A 24,212-nucleotide genomic window follows, 5' to 3' on the forward strand; every position below is an offset into this window, starting at 1 on the left:
GCTCCTTACTCTGCCTTGTTATCTCCCCCGGAAACCCAATGCATGGAGGGCAACTACGCGTTGATGCATGTGAGTTAATGCGTGGCCCTGCATGGTAGCTAAAACGGCATCTCTTAGTTGTCATGATTAATTGTTGCGTTTAGAGACAGAAATCGGGGCTTTGATTGGAAGAAGGACCGGTCAAGTTTCTCCTTCTCCTGCAATTTGCTTGCACCTAGTTTTAAAAAAATTCTGCTTGCACCTTGGTCCCGCTGCACCTTCTAACGTGACTTATTACACCTAGACGGAGGGAGTAGTACGAGATAAGGTGGCACACTGACTTAGGTCGAATACAAGTGCCCAAAATTGTGTGCATGTTATAATAAGGATTCACTTAAAATAGTACGTGAGCAAACATAGGGATCAATTGGATAGTGTTCACGAGCAATAGCGAGATGTGTGAGGTAAGATACACCGCTGGCGCTTTTAATTTTTCTTATTAATTTGTTTGTTTCACCCTCTGGCTGGTGGGACCCAACGTACTACGTGGAGAAAAGTAAGGTGACTAAGGCTGCATTATTTTTGTACTACCAACACTGCTTTAAATCCCAAAAGACCTTACCACCAAAGCCACATGAAACGATTATGATTTAAATCCCAATGACTCCCACGCAAAAAAAGGCATGGTTGTCACACGAATGCAGGAATGTATTAAAGGTTATTTTCCTCTCGTTAAACATAACGTGGGGGTGGTGTAGCTGGTTAGCCTGTTCGCTCATCAAACTTGAGTTCTCGGTTTCGATAACTACACTTGAGCATAATTTTTTTTTGTTCGACTTCTTTCTTCCACCCAATGACAGGTAGGCCCCGCATGACAGAGAGAGAAAGTGATCTGGGGCGGTGTCAAAATGGATGGATACGGAGCTATACGATCTCGTAGTGACCGTATAATCACCTCATTACGTATACGCTGCAGCCTCGACGCTTGTTTTCTAGGGTTTGCACTCTTCACACTCTCTCTCCAGTATATATATACACGCTGGAGCCTCAGCGCTTGTAGTTGATCTCTTCACACTCTCTCACCCTCTCCAGATCTAAACAAGACTTCGTTGGCCTCTCTCTCTCCCCTCACTGCTGGTCAAAGAGCCGGCAGGATCCGTCCGTCGGGAAGGGAAGGAGGCTTAACGTTGTCGCCGTCGGCGAGGGAGGGAATCCACTACCGGCGCAGCTGTTCTCTTTCACCCAGCGGCAGCGTGGGAGGGCCTCCGACCCCTTCTTCCTCGCCGCCGTACATAGTGTGGGCCGAACGGCCTCCGGTCGCCCACCGAACCACACCCCAAGAACCTTAAGGTATACCTCTTTACTTATTCCACATGCATTGCTCTAGCTGCATGTGGGCTTTTTCCGCTTCTGCACTCGAATCTAGGTGTTGGATCCAACAGGAAAGTTGTGGCGAAAGTTGTATAGCACGAATCTAGGACGTGGTTCAAAGAGAAAAGGAAGGGGGGAAAGTACTAGTACAGACTGGCTATCCAGCACCTACGTTAGTCGAAAAGGGGAAACAATGACAAACGCAGTACACACATCTGTAATGAACTGATCTTTTGTTTTGGGGGACAAGGCTGTAGAGTTTGAGCGGGACTAGATTTGCTGCGCTCACATAGGGAAAGGTGTCTAAAGATAACAAAACTGAGTCCAACACAAATATGCTCCTTGGTTTTTTTGTTCTTTGTTGCAACAGGCTGTGCATCACCCCTTCATACATCGGTAGATGCGCATGGTGCTGGTGCGTCCACTGTCCCGTGCAACTCTTTAGCTGTTGTTAATCTAAGGCCCTATTTGGTTAAAAACTCCCTAGTCCCTACCTGCTTGGTTCCAGGGACTAAACATGGACTAGAGGTTATTAAATGACATGCTAAAAGACCATGTTACACCTAGTAATGAACTAATAGAGACAAGCTGCGATGCGGAGCAGGGGCAACTGTTGGAAAAAGTCCCAAAAAGACTCTCCCTCGGGGTCTTCTTTCTTTAGTCCCTAAAAGTCCCTCCTGTTTGGTTTAGATGGGACTGACACGGACTTTTTTTAGTCCCTACACCAAAATGTCCCTGTAAACAAACACCCTCTAATAATGCCGCTGGAAAATTGATGCAATGCCACAGTTAAAAGCAAATTACATGTTTAACAAATTTTATTGTTAATATAATCTCTCTGTTAATATTAATCAATGCCACCGTTTGAGAAATACTACTGTCTTGCTTTCTTTCCCATTTAGATAAGTTTGATGCTTGTTTTTGTTGGCTTCTTGTCATCCACCATTCTTGACCACTAGTTGTTTCCTTTGCACATCTGTGTAAACAGGGTTATCTACTTCACCTTGTTGCTATTGTGACCTTTTGTTGCACTGCACAAAACATTTTTGTTTTAAGAGTGTTTTGTGCAGTTCAACCAAAATGTCACACCGACAACGTTCCTTGATTGCTTGATCTTAGTGGAACTGCACAAGAGGAGATCTTACTTCCTATCCGTGTTGGCAAATTTGGTTCAGATCTTCTTCTTGTGAGTTGTTTGAATTCCGCGTCATCAGAGGTCAGTACTAGCCTTCTTTCACATGATTGTGCAGTGTGCTTTCATATGTTGTGCTACTTGTACGCTAATGTTGCTTGATTTTAGGGAACTGCACAAATGGAGACAAGACTTCCAATCTGTATGTGCACCGTAATATCCCATTGAGGTAAGATAAGGATATTTCACAACTGTTGGCCTGTATTTTGCCACTTTCATCTGAAAATTAACGTCGTTGTTTACTGTTATACTTGTGCTCCCTAATGGACATGCCAAATCTTACATTGAAGGCGAAGCTTGTGTTGGAAATATGCCCTAGAGGCAATAATAAATGGTTATTATTATATTTCCTTGTTCATGATAATTGTCTATTATTCATGCTATAATTGTGTTATCCGGAAATCGTAATACATGTGCGAATACATAGACCACAACGTGTCCCTAGTAAGCCTCTAGTTGACTAGCTCGTTGATCAACAGATAGTCATGGTTTCCTGACTATGGACATTGGATGTCATTGATAACGGGATCACATCATTAGGAGAATGATGTGATGGACAAGACCCAATCCTAAGATAGCACAAAAGATCGTGTAGTTCATTTGCTAGAGCTTTTCCAATGTCAAGTATCATTTCCTTAGACTATGAGATCGTGCAACTCCCGGATACCGTAGGAGTGCTTTGGGTGTACCAAACGTCACAACATAACTGGGTGACTATAAAGGTACACTACGGGTATCTCCGAAAGTGTCTGTTGAGTTGGCACGGATCGAGACTGGGATTTGTCACTCCGTATGACGGAGAGGTATCTCTGGGCCCAATCGGTAATGCATCATCATAATGAGCTCAATGTGACTAAGGAGTTAGCCGCGGGATCATGCATTACGGTACAAGTAAAGTGACTTGCCGGTAATGAGATTGAACAAGGTATTGGGATACCGACGATCGAATCTCGGGCAAGTAACGTACCGATTGACAAAGGGAATTGTATACGGGATTGATTGAATCCTCGACATCGTGGTTCATCCGATGAGATCATCGTGGAACATGTGGGAGCCAACATGGGTATCCAGATCCCGCTGTTGGTTATTGACCGGAGAGCCGTCTCGGTCATGTCTGCATGTCTCCCGAACCCGTAGGGTCTACACACTTAAGGTTCGGTGACGCTAGGGTTGTAGAGATATTAGTATGCGGAAACCCGAAAGTTGTTTGGAGTCCCGGATGAGATCCTGGACGTCACGAGGAGTTCCGGAATGGTCCGGAGGTGAAGAATTATATATAGGAAGTCCAGTTTCGGCCACCGGGAAAGTTTCGGGGGTTATCGGTATTGTACCGGGACCACCGGAAGGGTCCCGGGGGTCCACCGGGTGGGGCCACCTATCCCGGAGGGCCCCATGGGCCAAAGTGGGGAGGGGAACCAGCCACTGGTGGGCTGGTGCGCCCCCCATGGGCCTCCCCTGCGCCTAGGGTTGGAAACCCTGGGGGTGGGGGGGCGCCCCACTTGGCTTGGGGGGCAAGCCACCCCCTTGGCCGCCCCCCGCCCCTCAGATGGGATCTCCAGGGGGCCGGCGCCCCCCCAGGGCCCCTATAAATAGTGGGTGGAGGGCAGCCGCACCACAGCCCCTGGCGCCTCCCTCTCCCTCCCGTGACACCTCTCTCTCCCGCTTGCGCTTGGCGAAGCCCTACCGGGATCCCCGCTACTTCCACCACCACGCCGTCGTGCTGCTGGATCTCTATCAACCTCTCCTTCCCCCTTGCTGGATCAAGAAGGAGGAGACGTTGCTTCTCCGTACGTGTGTTGAACGCGGAGGTGCCGTCCGTTCGGCGCTCGGTCATCGGTGATTTGGATCACGACGAGTACGACTCCATCAACCCCGTTCACTAGAACGCTTCCGCTCACGATCTACAAGGGTATGTAGATGCACTCCTTCCCTCTCGTTGCTAGTAGACTCCATAGATGGTGATGCGTAGAAAATTTTAAAATTCTTCTATGATCCCCAACAGGGGCATCATGAGCCATGCCTATGCGTAGTTACTATGCACGAGTAGAACACAAAGCAGTTGTGGGCGTAGATGTTGTCAATTTTTCTTGCCACTACTAGTCTTATCTTGTTTCGGCGGTATTGTGGGATGAAGCGGCCCGGACCGACCTTACACGTACGCTTACGTGAGACAGGTTCCACCGACTGACATGCACTAGTTGCATAAGGTGGCTAGCGGGTGTCTGTCTCTCCCACTTTAGTCGGAACGGATTTGATGAAAAGGGTCCTTATGAAGGGTAAATAGAAATTGGCACATCACGTTGTGGTTTTACGTAGGTAAGAAACGTTCTTGCTAGAAACCTATAGAAGCCACGTAAAAACTTGCAACAACAATTAGAGGACGTCTAACTTGTTTTTGCAGCATGTGCCTTGTGATGTGATATGGACAAAAGGATGTGATGAATGAGATATATGTGATGTATGAGATTGATTATATTCTTGTAATAGGAATCACGACTTGCATGTCGATGAGTATGACAACCGGCAGGAGCCATAGGAGTTGTCTTTATTTTTTTGTATGACCTGCGTGTCATTGAATAACGCCATGTAAATTACTTTACTTTATTGCTAAACATGTTAGCCATAGAAGTAGAAGTAATCGTTGGCGTGACAACTTCATGAAGACACGATGATGGAGATCATGGTGTCATGCCGGTGACGAAGATGATCATGGCGCCCCGAAGATGGAGATCAAAGGAGCAAAATGATATTGGCCATATCATGTCACTATTTGATTACATGTGATGTTTATCATGTTTTGCATCTTATTTTCTTAGAACGACGGTAGTAAGTAAGATGACCCCTTATAATAATTTCAAGAAAGTGTTCCCCCTAACTGTGCACCGTTGCGAAGGTTCGTTGTTTCGAAGCACCACGTGATGATCGGGTGTGATAGATTCTAACGTTCGCATACAACGGGTGTTGACAAGACTAGCATGTACAGACATGGCCTCGGAACACACGCAATACACTTAGGTTGACTGATGAGCCTAGCATGTACAGACATGGCCTCGGAACACGGAAGACCGAAAGGTCGAGCATGAGTCGTATAGAAGATACGATCAACATGGAGATGTTCACCGATCTTGACTAGTCCGTCTCACGTGATGATCGGACACGGCCTAGTTAACTCGGATCATGTTTCACTTATATGACTAGAGGGATGTCTATCTGAGTGGGAGTTCGTTGAATGATTTGATTAGATGAACTCAATTATCATGAACTTGGTCTAAAATCTTTACAATATGTCTTGTAGATCAAATGGCCCACGTTGCCCTCAACTTCAACGCGTTCCTAGAGAAAACCAAGCTGAAAGATGATGGCAGCAACTATACGGATTGGGTCCGGAACCTGAGGATCATCCTCATAGCTGCCAAGAAAGATTATGTCCTACAAGCACCGCTAGGTGAAGCACCAATCCCAGAGAACCAAGACGTTATGAACGCTTGGCAATCACGTGCTGATGATTACTCCCTCGTTCAGTGCGGCATGCTTTACAGCTTGGAACCGGGTCTCCAAAAGCGTTTTGAGAAACATGGAGCATATGAGATGTTCGAAGAGCTGAAAATGGTTTTCCAAGCTCATGCCCGGGTCGAGAGATATGAAGTCTCCGACAAGTTCTTCGGCTGTAAAATGGAGGAAAATAGTTCTGTCAGTGAGCACATACTCAAAATGTCTGGGTTACATAACCGCTTGTCTCAGCTGGGAGTCAATCTCCCGGATGACGCGGTCATTGACAGAATCCTCCAGTCGCTTCCACCAAGCTACAAGAGCTTTGTGATGAACTTCAACATGCAGGGGATGGAAAAGACCATTCCTGAGGTATATTCAATGCTGAAATCAGCGGAGGTGGAGATCAAAAAGGAACATCAAGTGTTGATGGTGAATAAAACCACTAAGTTCAAAAATGGCAAGGGTAAGAAGAACTTCAAGAAGGACGGCAAGGGAGTTGCCGCGCCCGGGAAGCCAGTTGCCGGGAAGAAGTCAAAGAATGGACCCAAGCCTGAGACTGAGTGCTTTTATTGCAAGGGAAGTGGTCACTGGAAGCGGAACTGCCCCAAATACTTAGCGGACAAGAAGGCCGGCAACACCAAAGGTATATGTGATATACATGTAATTGATGTGTACCTTACCAGTACTCGTAGTAGCTCCTGGGTATTTGATACTGGTGCGGTTGCTCATATTTGTAACTCAAAACAGGAGCTGCGGAATAAGCGGAGACTGGCGAAGGACGAGGTGACGATGCGCGTCGGGAATGGTTCCAAGGTCGATGTGATCGCCGTCGGCACGCTACCTCTGCATTTACCTACGGGATTAGTTTTAAACCTCAATAATTGTTATTTAGTGCCAGCTTTGAGCATGAACATTGTATCTGGATCTCGTTTAATTCGATATGGCTACTCATTTAAATCCGAGAATAATGGTTGTTCTATTTATATGAGAGATATGTTCTATGGTCATGCCCCGCTGGTCAATGGTTTATTCTTGATGAATCTCGAACGTGATGTTACACATATTCATAGTGTGAATACCAAGAAATGTAAGGTTGATAGTGATAGTCCCACATACTTGTGGCACTGCCGCCTTGTTCACATTGGTGTCAAACGCATGAAGAAACTCCATGCAGATGGACTTTTGGAGTCTCTTGATTACGAATCATTTGACACGTGCGAACCATGCCTCATGGGTAAGATGACCAAGACTCCGTTCTCCGGAACAATGGAGCGAGCAACCAACTTATTGGAAATCATACATACTGATGTGTGCGGCCCAATGAGTGTTGAGGCTCGCGGTGGCTATCGTTATCTTCTCACTCTCACTGATGATTTAAGTAGATATGGGTATGTCTACCTAATGAAACACAAGTCTGAAACCTTTGAAAAGTTCAAGGAATTTCAGAGTGAGGTTGAGAATCAACGTGACAGGAAAATAAAGTTCCTGCGATCAGATTGTGGAGGGGAATATTTAAGTCACGAATTTGGCACACACTTAAGGAAATGTGGAATCGTTTCACAACTCACGCCGCCTAGAACACCTCAGCGAAATGGTGTGTCTGAACGTCGTAATCGCACTCTATTGGATATGGTGCGATCTATGATGTCTCTTACCGATCTACCGCTCTCATTTTGGGGCTATGCTTTAGAGACTGCCGCATTCACTTTAAATAGGGCTCCGTCGAAATCCGTTGAGACGACACCGTATGAATTATGGTTTGGGAAGAAACCTAAGCTGTCGTTTCTAAAAGTTTGGGATGCGATGCTTATGTCAAGAAACTTCAACCTGAAAAGCTCGAACCCAAGTCGGAAAAATGCGTCTTCATAGGATACCCTAAGGAAACCATTGGGTATACCTTCTACCTCAGATGCGAAGGCAAGATCTTTGTTGCCAAGAACGGGTCCTTTCTGGAGAAAGAGTTTCTCTCGAAAGAATTAAGTGGGAGGAAAGTGGAACTTGATGAGGTGATAGTCACCCCTTCTGAACCGGAAAGAAGCGCAGCGCGGGAAGATGTTCCTGTGGTGCCTACACCGACTAGGGAGGAAGTTAATGATGATGATCATGAAGCTTCGGATCAAGTTACTGCTGAACTTCGTAGGTCCACAAGGACACGTTCCGCACCAGAGTGGTACGGCAACCCTGTCCTGGAAATCATGTTGTTAGACAACGGTGAACCTTCGAACTATGAAGAAGCGATGGCGGGCCTGGATTTCGACAAATGGCTAGAAGCCATGAAATCCGAGATAGGATCCATGTATGAAAACGAAGTATGGACTTTGACTGACTTGCCCGATGATCGGCGAGCCATAGAAAATAAATGGATCTTTAAGAAGAAGACAGACGAGGATGGTAACGTGACCATCTATAAGGCTCGACTTGTTGCTAAGGGTTAACGACAAGTTCAAGGGGTTGACTACAATGAGACTTTCTCACCCGTAGCGAAGCTGAAGTCCGTCCGAATCATGTTAGTAATTGCCGCATTCTATGATTAGGAGATATGGCAAATGGACGTCAAAACGGCATTCCTTCACGGTTTTCTTAAGGAAGAATTGTATATGATGCAGCCGGAAGGTTTTGTCGATCCTAAGAATGCTAGGTATGCAAGCTCCAGCGCTCCATCTATGGGCTGGTGCAAGCATCTCGGAGTTGGAACATTCGATTTGATGAGATGATCAAAGCGTTTGGGTTTACACAGACTTATGGAGAAGCCTGTGTTTACAAGAAAGTGAGTGGGAGCTCTGTAGCATTTCTCTTATTATATGTGGATGACATACTATTGATGGGAAATGATATAGAATTCTTGGAAAGTATAAAGGCCTATTTTAATAAGTGTTTTTCAATGAAGGACCTTGGAAAAGCTGCTTATATATTAGGCATCAAGATCTATAGAGATAGATCAAGACGCCTCATTGGTCTTTCACAGAGTACGTACCTTGACAAGATATTGAAGAAGTTCAATATGGATCAGTCCAAGAAGGGGTTCTTGCCTGTATTGCAAGGTGTGCAATTGAGCACGGCTCAATGCCCGACCACGGCAGAAGATAGGGAAAAGATGATTGTCATCCCCTATGCCTCGCTATAGGGTCTATTATGTATGCCATGCTGTGTACCAGACCTGATGTAAACCTTGCCGTAAGTTTGGTAGGAAGGTACCAAAGTAATCCCGGCATGGAACACTGGACAGCGGTCAAGAATATCCTGAAGTACCTGAAGAGGACTAAGGATATGTTTCTCGTTTATGGAGGTGACGAAGAGTTCGTCGTAAAGGGTTACGTCAATGCTAGCTTCGACACAGATCTGGATGACTCGAAGTCACAAACCGGATACGTGTATATTTTGAATGGAGGGGCAGTAAGCTGGTGCAGTTGCAAGCAAAGCGTGGTGGCGGGATCTACATGTGAAGCGGAGTACATGGCAGCTTCAGAGGCAGCGCAAGAAGCAATCTGGATGAAGGAGTTCATTACCGACCTAGGGTGATTCCCAATGCGTCGGGCCCGATGACTCTCTTCTGTGACAACACTGGAGCTATTGCCCTTGCCAAGGAGCCCAGGTTTCACAGAAAGACCAGGCATATCAAGCGTCGCTTCAACTCCATTCGTGAAAGTGTTCAAAATGGAGACATAGATATTTGTAAAGTACATACGGACCTGAATGTAGCAGATCCGTTGACTAAACCTCTCCCTAGAGCAAAACATGATCAACACCAGAACTCTATGGGTGTTCGATTCATCACAATGTAACTAGATTATTGACTCTAGTGCAAGTGGGAGACTGTTGGAAATATGCCCTAGAGGCAATAATAAATGGTTATTATTATATTTCCTTGTTCATGATAATTGTCTATTGTTCATGCTATAATTGTGTTATCCGGAAATCGTAATACATGTGTGAATACATAGACCACAACGTGTCCCTAGTAAGCCTCTAGTTGACTAGCTCATTGATAAACAGATAGTCATGGTTTCCTAACTATGGACATTGGATGTCATTGATAACGGGATCACATCATTAGGAGAATGATGTGATGGACAAGACCCAATCCTAAGCATAGCACAAAAGATCGTGTAGTTCGTTTGCTAGAGCTTTTCCAATGTCAAGTATCATTTCCTTAGACCATGAGATCGTGCAACTCCCGGATACCGTAGGAGTGCTTTGGGTGTACCAAACGTCACAACGTAACTGGGTGACTATAAAGGTACACTACGGGTATCTCCGAAAGTGTCTGTTGAGTTGGCACGGATCGAGACTGGGATTTGTCACTCCGTATGACGGAGAGGTATCTCTGGGCCCACTCGGTATTGCATCATCATAATGAGCTCAATGTGACTAAGTAGTTAGGCGCGGGATCATGCATTACGGTACGAGTAAAGTGACTTGCCGGTAACGAGATTGAACGAGGTATTGGGATACCGACGATCGAATCTCGGGCAAGTAACGTACCGATTGACAAAGGGAATTGTATACGGGATTGCTTGAATCCTCGACATCGTGGCTCATACGATGAGATCATCGTGGAACATGTGGGAGCCAACATGGGTATCCAGATCCCACTGTTGGTTATTGGCCAGAGAGGTGTCTCGGTCATGTCTGCATGATTCCCGAACCCGTAGGGTCTACACACTTAAGGTTCGGTGACGCTAGGGTTGTAGAGATATTAGTATGCAGAAACCCGAAAGTTGTTCGGAGTCCTGGATGAGATCCCGGACGTCAAGAGGAGTTCCGGAATGGTCCGGAGGTGAAGAATTATATATAGGAAGTCCAGTTTCGGCCACCGGGAAAGTTTCGGGGGTTATCGATATTGTACCGGGACCACCGGCAGGGTCCCGGGGGTCCACCGGGTGGGGCCACCTATCCCGGAGGGCCCCATGGGCTGAAGTGAGGAGGGGAACCAGCCACTGGTGGGCTGGTGCGCCCCCCATGGGCCTCCCCTGCGCCTAGGGTTGGAAACCCTGGGGGTGGGGGGGCGCCCCACTTGGCTTGAGGGGGAAGCCACCCCTTGGCCGCCGCCCCCCCCCCCCTCAGATGGGATCTCTAGGGGGCCGGCGCCCCCCCCCCCAGGGCCCCTATAAATAGAGGGGGGGCAGCCGCACCACAGCCCCTGGCGCCTCCCTCTCCCTCCCGTGACACCTCTCTCTCCCGCTTGCGCTTGGCGAAGCCCTGCCGGGATCCCCGCTACTTCCACCACCACGCCGTCGTGCTGCTGGATCTCCATCAACCTCTCCTTCCCCCTTGCTGGATCAAGAAGGAGGAGACGTCGCTGCTCCGTACGTGTGTTGAACGCGGAGGTGCCGTCCGTTCGGCGCTCGGTCATCGGTGATTTGGATCACGACGAGTACGACTCCATCAACCCCGTTCACTAGAACGCTTCCGCTCGCGATCTACAAGGGTATGTAGATGCACTCCTTCCCTCTCGTTGCTAGTAGACTCCATAGATGGATCTTGGTGATGCGTAGAAAATTTTAAAATTTTGCTACGATCCCCAACAGCTTGTCTGTTATTGAACCAAGTGATGAAGGGGAAGAACAAGCGGAAGAAAAACAAAAATCAACTCCCGGTGTTGTAATGAAGCACTGGAACTGTGATGACACAAGTAATGATATAGTTTTGCATCCTAATTTATTGCTATGGCTGGAACGAGCAATTGTTTTGCCACTGATTTGATGCCACTCTTAATGTAATATGTAATTATCTCTACTTGTGCAAACAGGGATCTTCTTTGAAGATACCATATATTTTAGTGGAACTGCACAAGAAGATGTTGGAAACATTAAACTAATCGAGGAGTATATAGTAAGCATGGCAACCACAGTAGATAACAACAGATGGTTCCGGAGAAGTGCTTGATCTGTATGCTCTACACAATAAGCCTCCTGACAAAGGTTGGTACTCGCCCACGGATTTCATCCATATGATTGAGCTTTTTCATCTCTATTGGTGTTGTGCTACTGTTTAGATACTATCATGAGAAAGCGGTATTGTCCTTGAGAAGTGCTTCATCTGTGTTGTTTTAAATATTTCCTTTCCTTTTTTTCGAGCAAACAGGGATGCTAGCATTTAGTTGTTCTCTTGTCTTTGGACAACAGGATCATCCTCCTCTGAAGAAGAATATGGAGTACGTGAAGTGCCTAGTTCCGATTATGCCAGGATAAAGAAGCCAAGCCTCTCTTCTTAAGAAGGGAGCAGTTGAAGGATGGTTACATTATTGCCCACAAGAACAAACTAACTTCAGCTCAGAAAGACTCACGGAATCCATCTTTGTTGTTGTGATGGCCAGTACAATGTTATTTTATGATTCCTTCCGGTGAGTTCCATTTTTTTAAATGTGTGCTCTGCATGGATCATGTAGGTTGACTGTTTAAACTGTCAATTCATAATACAGTTTGCTTTATACTAATCACTTTTTTGTATTTATGCAAACAGGGGTGCTCAGCTTGATTTCAATGGGAACTGCACAAAATGTTCACGGATACATCGAATATTCTCGAATCATTCATTTCCACCACAAGAAAGGAGGTGCGATATGTTCAAGGCATTGCAACATATAAAGGCGAAACCATACAAGCTACGCACGAATTTGGTTGATTTTGGTGGAACTGCACAAAACGAACAGCTGGTTTATTTAGCACGAGGTGCCATGTCAATGTCCGAACTAATGATAAACCCTGCCCATTCCACAATCATAGGCATTTGATATTTTGGAATGGGAAAACCTTGTCAAAGTTTGTTCATTGATGTACGCAAAACAACACGCATTTGACATTTTGGAATGGGACAACCTTGTCAAATTTTGCTCATTAATGTTAGCAAGAAGATATGCGTTTGATATTTTCGAATGGGACGCCCTTTGCTATTAGCAGCATCGATCGATTTTTCTTTATTCTTTAGTTGTGAAGTAAATATTGGCTCTGACATGTGAATCACTGAGATGCATAATCATCGATTGTTTTGAATGTTCTCTATGAATTGCCAGGCCTGTGTGTTGATTGCAATGTACTCGAACGCTAAATTTTGTACTCCCTCTGTTCCTTTTTACTTTGCATATTAGAGTTCCTTCAAGTCAGTTGATTTTACATTGTGAATGTTGATACTTTTTTCTATAAGATTGGTCAAAGTAGAGATACTTTGACTTCAGACAAAACTTATATGCAGACTAAAAAGGACCGGAGGGAGTACATGTGAAACTACTGCAAACGAGGTGATCACCCTGGGAATAATGCTAGTACGTATTGTTTTCCATGTACATCCAATGCCAGTGATACAAGAATTCAAACAAATCGAACTAAATTCATTCATACACTGCCGGATTTCATATAAACATGCCGGATTTCATTACATTTCATACATTCTTCAACTAAAAAGGGGTGCGCTGAAGGTATAATTAATTAACCGTAGCACCCGTGTCCGGCTGAGCCGAACAGAAGCTTCTTCTCCAGCAGACTGAGCTTCAGTGACATACCAGCAGGTGCAGTTGCGTCACTTACATGTGGGCCAGATGCCTCTTGGGCCCACATGCAGTGACCCAACTGCACCTGCAGTTAAGTAACTGAAGCAGCGTCCTTCTCCAGCATAGCTCTCCGACTCCACGTCGCCGCCAAGAAGCTAATCGGCCATCAATGGTCAACTTGCCTAGCTTGGCTTCTACCGGAGGGTAGCAGCGATGGCCTTACTTGGACTCGAGCGGCGGCCTCGTTTTCTGTGTGGTGCGGCCTCGTTGGCAGCGGGGCGGGGCCTCGACGGAGCCGGCGATGTCCTCTGTCTCGTTGCCGGTGGGGCGGCGGAGCGGGGGAAATCCTCCCCCTCGTTGTCGCCAGGGTGGGGCCTTGACTGAGCCGGCGATGTCCTCTGCCTCATTGTTGGTGGGGTGGGGCCTCGGCGGAGCCGGTGGTGTCCTCTGCCTCGTTGTTGGCGCCGCGGGGCCTCGGCGATGCCAGTGGAGCGGGGACTCGTCAGAGCCGGCATTGTCCTCTACCTCGTCCTTGATCTCGCCAAACAGCGCCTGGCCCGCTTCATCGCCCTCTTTGTGGGCGGCCGCAGCCTCCGCCACCCGCATGCGGTACCGCCAGCGCTCGAGGTGGCCCTCGCGGGCGGAGCGGTACGAGTCGAGCAGCGCCTCCTGCTCCGCCCGCTCTGCGGCGATCTGCTCCACCACCTGCAGGTGCTCCTGGAGGAGATGGTGGTTGTAGGTGGCGTCGGCCTGTGCCTCCCGGAACTGCTCCTCACGCTTCTGCCTCACCATGTCCATGTAATGGGCACGGGCCTCGCCGATGGTCATGGTGCAATGCACTAGCGAGGATGGCACGGAGGAGGGGGTTGGCGCCGGATTGCCGACTACCATGTTCTCCATTGGGACGTCGTCGTCCTCCGGCTGCCTGCCGGCCAGGCAGTCGGCAGCAATGGCTGCCATCTCCTTGTGGTCCGTCGTCCACCCGTCTCGAAGAGCGCTGGAGCGCGAGGAAGCCATGGTGGGTAGTAGTGGTGTGGTCAGGAGAAAGGGAACGGAGGCGGATGACTGCGGCTATGGCTGGCGCAGCAGTTTATATAGCAATGGTGGGCGGCGGAGGGACGGACGTGTGGCACCGGAGTAGCCGCCTCGGCAACCGCGTGTAGCGGCCAGACATCAAACAGTCTAGTCTCTGTGCATCAGTGTCATCCCTGGATCGGTAATGCTGACACGCACAATACTTGAAGGATTTATAATAGAGTAGCAATCACTGACTTATTACAATAAATATGGCTTAAGGCCATCTGAATACGATAACAGCGGAAGGCTTGGAAGATAAAGTGAGTCCATCAACTCCAACGGCATCACTGAGTATATGACCACGACCTATGGCACCTTACTCGTCGTCTGAAAAGTCTGCAACATGAACGTTGCAGCCCGAAAATGGGTCAGCACATGGAATATGCTGGCAATGTAGCACATAGAGAGTAATGAACAGAATAATGCTATCACTACATGCATATATGGCTGGTGGAAAGCTCTATGATTACAGTTTTGCGAAAAGCCAATTTTTCCCTACAACAAAGGAATAAATTTTATTTAACTATCATGGTGGTTGTTAAACATTGAGAAGGTTCCTCCAACTCAATACCAATTAAGAACGTGATTAACCCAATCAAGTTTAATTAAGTAACATGATGATGAGATTCACATGATAATCCAAGAACTAGATACTCAAGATGTCCATAACCGGGGACACGGCTAACCATGATTAGTTTGTACATTCTGCAGAGGTTTGTGCACTTTTCCCCACAAGACTCGATCTCCTCCGTTTGATTTCTCGCACTACATGGTGTTTGAGAAACGGATGACCGAGACACAGTCTTTCAGAAACAATAACTCTTTACTCCGGGTGGACAGTTACACCTACTTTCCCCTACATCTGCTAGCCCACCTCTTCAAGAGGTCATGTAACATACTCAACTATGCTAGAGCCCATAATAGCTTGTGGCTGCACACGGAAGTTTCTAGCATGAATAATCTCATGATCCCTTTTAGCCTGGGTGGCGGTCCATAGGACGATCACACGGGTACTCCAGGATATCCAAAAATACAGGCAACACTGGGTTCCCCAGGTGCCTCAATCCACCCAGATGTGAATTAAAGTAACCACCTTAAGTTGAACCATTAATTAACATCCTCACATCTGTCATGGAAATTCACTCAAACCCAATCCACGTCTACGAGCATAGCATAGCAATATAAGTAAACGTAGAAGTAACTCCCAACGGTTTGATAATAAACAGGGCAATAGGTACTACCTCATCTACTTCCCAAAACCCACATATTAAACAGTTCCTAACCATGCAATAGTTTGAGGGTTGATCTAATGCAATAAAACTGGGTGGTAGAGAAGTATGATCAAAGTGTTACTTGCCTTGCTGATGATCCGTGAAACCTAGAGACTCATAATAGCACGCTTTGCACTCCGGGTACTCTATCGCAAACAAACAATACATACATAAGCAATCAAGCAAGGGGCACGGGTAAAACTCAAAATAAGAGATCTAACCAGAAGGTTCAACTTAAGAACTCCGGTTGCAAAAAGAATCAAATTGAACGAAGCAACGAAACTCAAACGGCGAAAGAAACAAACTCCGTTTACTAATCTGGACCTAAGTCAAATTTTACAGTAGCAAAAACTTGTTTAAGTTCGTTAAACGGAAAGAGGGTTTCGAGATGAAACTCTAGGCGCTTGAATCGCCCGATTCCGATAAACGAGCGAAAAGTTATACTAAAACGAAAAACAGATCGGAAATCACGATCGAAAATAATCGCAAAAATTCCGAGAAAAAGAAAAACTGACGAACAGGCTAACGAACGAACGTTCGCTGTCTGTGACTAACGGGTGAACGGCGTTCGTTAAAACGAACGAACGAACGGTCGTTTGCTAGATAAACTAAACCGGAAAAAAATAAAACCGACCTAATATAAAAATCAACCGCGGTTTCTAAAAAACCGTTCGGTTTTCCGAAGAAAACCGGCAGCTACCTCGTGGGTCGGGCGACGGGGCGGCGGTGGCGTACTCCGGCGGCGGGGCGGCGTACTCCGGCGGTCGGGGCGGCGTCGGGTGGTGGCGGCGGGGTCGGGCGGCGGCGGCGGCGGATCGGGGCTAGGGTTAGGGTTTGGGGCGGCGGGGGCGGCGACTTGGGCTGGCGGCGGGGTCGGGCTGCGGCCTTTTAAAGGGGCCGGCCGGACGAGTCCGGGTCGGGTACGGCCCGGCTAAGGCGGTGGACTTTTTTTAAATAGTTTCATGCAGAAAAACAAATAAAAGAAATACTAAACGGACTCCAAAAATCCCGAAATAAATTTTCCCCGTCCTCTAAAAACAAGCCAGACAAGAAGAACATTTATTTGGGCCTAAAATGCAATTTTGAAAAACACATATTTTTCCTAGGCAAATAAAATAGAAATAAAATCCGAATAAAATCAAATATTTGTTTTTAATATTTTTCCTCCAATATTTCATTATTTTTAGAGAAGTCATATTATCCCCTCTCATATATTTTGAATATGAAACATTTTCGGAGAGAAAAATAATTAAAACAAATGATCCTCGTTTCAATATTTGATAGAATTCAAATATGAAAAACGCGAAATCCCCAACTCTCTCCGTGGGTCCTTGAGTGGCTTAGAATTTTCGAGGATCGCAAAACGAAATGCAATAAAATATGCTATGCATGATGATCTAATGTATAACATTCCAAATTGAAAATTTGGGATGTTACACCGCGTATCATTAATGTGGGCGGCAGACGGACAACACTTGTGTCGTTCGAAGGCGGAGCAATCACCTGCACCGGGAAGCGGGGCGGGCGGCGCTGACTGTTTCAGGCGGAAAGCGTGCGCGGGCGAGGGAGGCGGTCTGGGTGGGCCAGGCCAGTCAGACTCGTGCTTTTCAGCGGGTCGGTCCAGCAGCCAAACATGCTGGCTCGCCAGCGAGCTCGCCGAGCTGAGCGACGACAATCGGACGATGGACGTAGCTTCCGACCAGGAGCCGGCGCCACTGTCCAAGCCGGTTCATGCCGTGTTCACCATAGAGCAGGTGTGGCCCACTTCGACGCCCTAATGGCGGAAGAGCTACCAGCCCAGGAGGACCTGTGCTGCAAGCTCCGTCTCCTCAACGAGCACCGGTGAACAAGGGAATGGCAATGCCATCGCGGACATGTGGCCCTATGATCCTGGCTTCCCGAATGAGCAGTGGGCGCTGTATTAGACCATCCGTAGGGCCCGCGAGGCCCTCTCCATCGTCCTTTGAGTTGTTGCGCTCGTCGTGGCGCCGCCGTCTCGCGTTGTCAACATGGTCAACAGCACGAGGAATGAGGAGATGACTTTACTTGGAGAGGATGACAGTGGGGACCCACCAGGGCCATAGCCGCACGTACGCAAGTGCCTCCTTATTATATACAACTGTAATATTTTTTGCTTCCTCCTGGTTTCCTGACATCACGGTCCCACACCATTGTCAACCTATGTAGTCAATAAACGAGAGAATTGCATAAGGAGCGGCCGACAGCTGGGACCAAGCAGCTCGAGCAGTATTTGTCTTTTTGAGGTGTGAGCACTCCAGAGTTTTTCTTGAGCGATGTTTTCATTGTTGTTCAGAGGAGAGCAGGGTATTAACTGGGCGGGCTGTTGCCCGTCTAGCCCAGGCCAGATATCCAGCCCAGATATTAATTTTTTTCAAGCTGAAAATGGCTAGCCCAGCTTTTTTTGAGGAATACCCAGGCAAGGTCAACTTGTTATTCTCCGCCCTGCTGGGCTGCAAATCTTTCCTAGGAGGGATGCATTAGGCTTAACAAGAAAATGGGCTTTAAGAAATAATAAATGGGATATAATTATAAAAACTGGGCAGTAACTATAAAAAAATGCACCAAACACGTAATTACTTTATAAAATATTATTTCTGGATTTTGAAAATTTTAATTTCATTAATTGTTGCGTGCGCAATGTTTCGTTGGATTTTTACGTAATACAAATTTATATTGAAATTGTATTTAATCTGACTAGGAATTTTGGGACAAAAATATTTTGGATCCCATCAAAATGCGGGAAATTTTATTGAATTTTATTTTGAATGGTTGGTTGAAATTATTAATTGTTGTCCTAGCTAGAAAATGGGTTGTACTTTTAACAAACTATAAATGGGTGGTAGTAAATTCCATTAGAATTCAAAAATGAGATGTACATTCTTACAAATCTCAAATGGGCTATAAGTTCTCTGCCACACACTTGTGGGCCTACGAAGTTCACGCGTCCCCTCAAAAAAAATAGTTGACGCATATGCAAAGCTTTGTCAACTTATAGTCAACATACGGTTTAGCAGAAGTGGCCGTTGGATGTTGATACGTCTCCAACGTATCTATAATTTTTTATTGCTCCATGCTATTTTATCTTCTGTTTTGGACATTATTGGGCTTTATTATTCACTTTTATATTATTTTTTGGACTAACCTATTAACCGGAGGCCCAGCCCAGAATTGCTGTTTTTTTGCCTATTTCAGAGTTTCGCAGAAAAAGAATATCAAACGGAGTCCAAACGGAATGAAACCTTCGGGAACGTGATTTTCGGAACGAACGTGATCCAGAGGACTTGGACCCTACGTCAAGAAATCAAGCAGGAAGCCACGAGGTAGGGGGGCACGCCTACCCCCCCCCCCCCAGGCGCGCCCTCCACCCTCATGGGCCCCCCGTTGCTCCACCGACGTACTCCTTCCTCCTATATATACCTACATGCCCCCAACGATCAGATACAGAGCCAAAAACCTAATTCCACCGCCGCAACCTTCTGTACCCACGAGATCCCATCTTGGGGCCTGTTCCGGAGCTCCGCCGGAGGGGGCATCGATCACGGAGGGCTTCTACATCAACACCATAGCCTCTCCGATGAAGTGTGAGTAGTTTACCTCAGACCTTCGGGTCCATAGTTATGAGCTAGATGGCTTCTTCTCTCTTTTTGGACCTCAATACAATGTTCTCCCCCTCTCTCGTGGAGATCTATTCGATGTAATCTTCTTTTGTGGTGTGTTTGTTGAGACCGATGAATTGTGGGTTTATGATCAAGTTTATCTATGAATAATATTTGAATCTTCTGAATTCTTTTATGTATGATTGGTTATCTTTGCAAGTCTCTTCGAATTATCAGTTTGGTTTGGCCTACTAGATTGATCTTTCTTGCATTGGGAGTACTGCTTAGCTTTGGGTTCAATCTTGCGGTGTCCTTTCCCAGTGACAGTAGGGGCAGCAAGGCACGTATTGTATTGTTGCCATCGAGGATAACAAGATGGGGTTTTTATCATATTGCATGAATTTATCCCTCTACATCATGTCATCTTGCTTAAAGCGTTACTCTGTTCTTATGAACTTAATACTCTAGATGCATGCTGGATAGCGGTCAATGTGTGGAGTAATAGTAGTAGATGCAGGCAGGAGTCGGTCTACTTGTTTCGGACGTGATGCCTATATACATGATCATACCTAGATATTCTCATAACTATGCTCAATTCTGTCAATTGCTCAACAGTAATTTGTTCACCCACCGTAAAATACTTATGCTCTTGAGAGAAGCCACTAGTGAAACCTATGGCCCCCGGGTGTATCTTCCAACACTTAGTTATTTCCGTTGCCTTTTATTTTGTTTACTTTGCATATTTATCACAAAAATACCAAAAATATTGTCCTATCATATCTATCAGATCTCACTCTCGTAAGTGACCGTGTAGGGATTGACAACCCCTTATCGCATAGCCAGACTATATGATTTTGTAGGGATAACTTTCTTTGGCATGTTATTTTGAGAAGACATAATTGCTTAGTTAGTATGCTTGAAGTATTATTATTTTTATGTCAATATTAAACTTTTATCTTGAATCTTTCGGATCTGAATATTCATACCACAATTAAGAACAATTACATTGAAATTATGCCAAGTAGCATTCCACATCAAAAATTCTGTTTTTATCATTTACCTACTCGAGGACGAGCAGGAATTAAGCTTGGGGATGCTTGATACGTCTCCAACGTATCTATAATTTTTGATTGCTCCATGCTATATTATCTTTTGTTTTGGACATTATTGGGCTTTATTATTCACTTTTATATTATTTTTGGGACTAACCTATTAACCGGAGGCCCAGCCCAGAATTGCTGTTTTTTGCCTATTTCAGAGTTTCGCGGAAAAAGAATATCAAACAGAGTGCAAACGGAATGAAACCTTCGGGAACGTGATTTTCGGAACGAACGTGATCCAGAGGACTTGGACCCTACGTCAAGAAATCAAGCAGGAAGCCACGAGGTAGGGGGGCGCGCCTACCCCCCCCCCCCCTCCAAGGCGCGCCCTCCACCCTCGTGGGCCCCCCGTTGCTCCACCGACGTACTCCTTCCTCCTATATATACCTACGTACCCCCAAGCGATCGGATACGGAGCCAAAAACCTAATTCCACCGCTGCAACCTTCTGTACCCACAAGATCCCATCTTGGGGCCTGTTCCGGAGCTCCGCCGGAGGGGGCATCGATCACGGAGGGCTTCTACATCAACACCATAGCCTCTCCGATGAAGTGTGAGTAGTTTACCTCAGACCTTCAGGTCCATAGTTATTAGCTAGATGGCTTCTTCTCTCTTTTTGGATCTCAATACAATGTTCTCCCTCTCTCTCCTGGAGATCTATTCGATGTAATCTTCTTTTGCGGTGTGTTTGTTGAGACCGATGAATTGTGGGTTTATGATCAAGTTTATCTATGAATAATATTTGAATCTTCTGAATTCTTTTATGTATGATTGGTTATCTTTGCAAGTCTCTTCGAATTATCAGTTTGGTTTGGCCTACTAGATTGATCTTTCTTGCAATGGGAGAAGTGCTTAGCTTTGGGTTCAATCTTGCGGTGTCCTTTCCCAGTGACAGTAGGGGCAGCAAGGCACGTATTGTATTGTTGCCATCGAGGATAACAAGATGGGGTTTTTATCATATTGCATGAATTTATCCCTCTACATCATGTCATCTTGCTTAAAGCGTTACTCTGTTCTTATGAACTTAATACTCTAGATGCATGCTGGATAGCAGTCGATGTGTGGAGTAATAGTAGTAGATGCAGGCAGGAGTCGGTCTACTTGTTTCGGACGTGATGCCTATATACATGATCATACCTAGATATTCTCATAACTATGCTCAATTCTGTCAATTGCTCAACAGTAATTTGTTCACCCACCGTAAAATACTTATGCTCTTGAGAGAAGCCACTAGTGAAACCTATGGCCCCCGGCTCTATCTTCCAACACTTAGTTATTTCCGTTGCCTTTTATTTTGTTTACTTTACTTTGCATTTTTATCACAAAAATACCAAAAATATTATCCTATCATATCTATCAGATCTCACTCTCGTAAGTGACCGTGTAGGGATTGACAACCCCTTATCGTGTTGGTTGCGAGGATTTATTTGTTTGTGTAGGTGCGAGGGACTTGCGTGTAGCCTCCTACTGGATTGATACCTTGGTTCTCAAAAACTGAGGGAAATACTTACGCTACTTTGCTGCATCACCCTTTCCTCTTCAAGGGAAAACCAACACAGTGCTCAAGAGTTAGCAAGAAGGATTTCTGGCGCCGTTGCCGGGGAGGTCTACACAAAAGTCAACATACCAGGTACCCATCACAAACCCTTATCTCCCGCGTTACATTATTTGCCATTTGCCTCTCGTTTTCCTCTCCCCCACTTCACCCTTGCCGTTTTATTCGCCCTCTCTTTTTCGTTCGCCTCTTTTTCGCTTGCTTCTTGTTTGCTCGTGTGTTGGATTGCTTGCTTGTCACGATGGCTCAAGATAATACCAAATTATGTGACTTTACCAATACGAACAATAATGATTTCCTTAGCACTCTGATTGGTCCTCTTACCGACACTGAATCTTGTGAAATCAATGCTGCTTTGTTGAATCTTGTCATGAAAGATCAATTCGCCGGCCTTCCTTGTGAAGATGCCGCTACTCATCTAAATAGCTTTGTTGATTTGTGTGATATGCAAAAGAAGAAAGATGTTGACAATGGTATTGTTAAATTGAAGCTATTTCCCTTTTCGCTTAGAGATCGTGCTAAAGCTTGGTTTTCGTCTTTGCCTAAAAATAGTATTGATTCTTGGAATAAGTGCAAAGATGCTTTTATCTCTAAGTATTTTCCTCCCGCTAAGATCATCTCTCTTAGAAACGATATTATGAATTTTAAGCAACTTGATCATGAACATGTTGCACAAGCTTGGGAGAGGATTAAATTAATGATACGTAATTGCCCTACGCATGGTTTAAACTTGTGGATGATTATACAAAAAATTTATGCCGGATTGAATATTGCTTCTAGAAATCTTTTAGATTCGGTCGCGGGAGGCACTTTTATGGAAATCACTTTAGGAGAAGCTACTAAACTCCTAGATAATATTATGGTTAATTATTCTCAATGGCACACTGAAAGATCTACTAATAAAAAAGTGCATGCGATAGAAGAAATTAATGTTTTGAGTGGAAAGATGGATGAACTTATGAAATTATTTGCTACTAAAAGTGTTTTTCTGATCCTAATGATATGCCTTTGTCTACTTTGATTGAGAATAATAATTAATCTATGGATGTGAATTTTGTTGGTAGGATTAATTTTTGTAACAACGCGTATAGAGGAAACTTTAATCCTAGGCCTTATCCTAGCAATTCCTCTAATAATTATGGTAATTCCTTCAACAAATCTTATGGAAATTTTAATAAGATGCCCTCTGAATTTGAGACTAGTGTTAAAAAATTTATGAATTCGCAAAAGAATTTCAATGCTTTGCTTGAAGAGAAATTGCTTAAAGTTGATGAATTGGCTAGGAACGTTGATAGAATTTCTCTTGATGTTGATTCTTTGAAACTGAGATCTATTCCTCCTAAGCATGATATCAATGAGTCTCTCAAAGCCATGATAATTTCCATTGATGAGTGCAAAGAAAGAACCGCTAGGATGCGTGCTAAGAAAGATTGCTTTATGAAAGCGTGTTCTTCAAATTTCTATGAAAATAAAGATGAAGATCTAAAAGTTATTGATGTGTCCCCTATTAAATCTTTGTTTTGCAATATGAATCTTGATAATGATGGGACTGAATATGATGCACCTTTACCTAGAAGGCGTTCCAAAAATTCGGAGTTTTTAGATCTTGATGCTAAAATTGACAAAAGTGGGATTGAAGAAAACAAAACATTAGATGTTAATAAACCCACTATTTTGGATTTCAAGGAATTTAATTATGATCATTGCTCTTTGATAGATTGTATTTCCTTGTTGCAATCCGTGCTAAATTCTCCTCATGCTTATACTCAAAATAAAGCTTTTACCAAACATATTGTTGATGCTTTGATGCAATCTTATGAAGAAAAACTTGAGTTGGAAGTTTCTATCCCTAGAAAACTTTATGATGAGCGGGAACCTACTATTAAAATTAAAATTAAATATCATGAATGCTATGCTTTGTGTGATTTGGGTGCTAGTGTTTCCACGATTCCAAAAACTTTGTGCGATTTGCTAGGTTTCCGTGCTTTTGATGATTGCTCTTTAAACTTGCACCTTGCGAATTCCACTATTAAGAAACCTATGGGAAGAACTAATGATGTTCTTATTGTTGCA

Source organism: Aegilops tauschii, chromosome 1 (genome assembly GCF_002575655.3).
Source record: "Aegilops tauschii subsp. strangulata cultivar AL8/78 chromosome 1, Aet v6.0, whole genome shotgun sequence".
NCBI lineage: Eukaryota > Viridiplantae > Streptophyta > Magnoliopsida > Poales > Poaceae > Aegilops > Aegilops tauschii.